The sequence below is a fragment of the Elephantulus edwardii genome, unplaced genomic scaffold (genome assembly GCF_000299155.1).
Source record: "Elephantulus edwardii isolate Elephantulus edwardi_28Jun2011 unplaced genomic scaffold, EleEdw1.0 scaffold00156, whole genome shotgun sequence".
Classification (NCBI taxonomy): Eukaryota; Metazoa; Chordata; class Mammalia; order Macroscelidea; family Macroscelididae; genus Elephantulus; species Elephantulus edwardii.
In genome coordinates this window covers 4,041,012-4,041,528 of record NW_006399906.1, presented here as the reverse complement: position 1 = coordinate 4,041,528, position 517 = coordinate 4,041,012, and positions in this window count along the sequence as shown.

The window sequence follows — 517 nt, the reverse complement described above, 5'->3', positions numbered from 1 at the left end:
TTTTTTTTTTTTTAGATATGTTACTTGAGGCAACACATGGTGGGCTTTGTTTTTCTCAATTCTGCTACTCTTTTTCGCTTGATTGACACATTTAATACATTCACATTAAGTGTGATTTTTGTCAGGCCAGGCTTTACCATTGCTATTTTGCTGTGTTTCTTTTTCTGTTGTTTTTTAATACTATGCTGCATTGACTCTCTTTTGGTATCTTCATGTGAAGGACTTCACTTAAAATGTTTTGTATTTTTTGGTCTCATTTTCATAAATGCCTTAAGTTCTTTCTTTTCTGCAAAGGATCTAATTTCCCCCTTTTGTTTGATGGAGAGCTTTGCTGGGTATAGGATCCTTGGTTAAAAATTGTTTTCTTTCAACTTTCTGTATATGCTCTCTCGTTGTCTTCTAGCTTGGATGGTTTTTGCTGAGAAATCAGAACATAATCTAATTGTTTCCCCTTTGTAGGTGAATCTGTTTTTCTCATGCTGATTCTGTTGTTGTTGTTGTTATGTGCCGTCAAGTC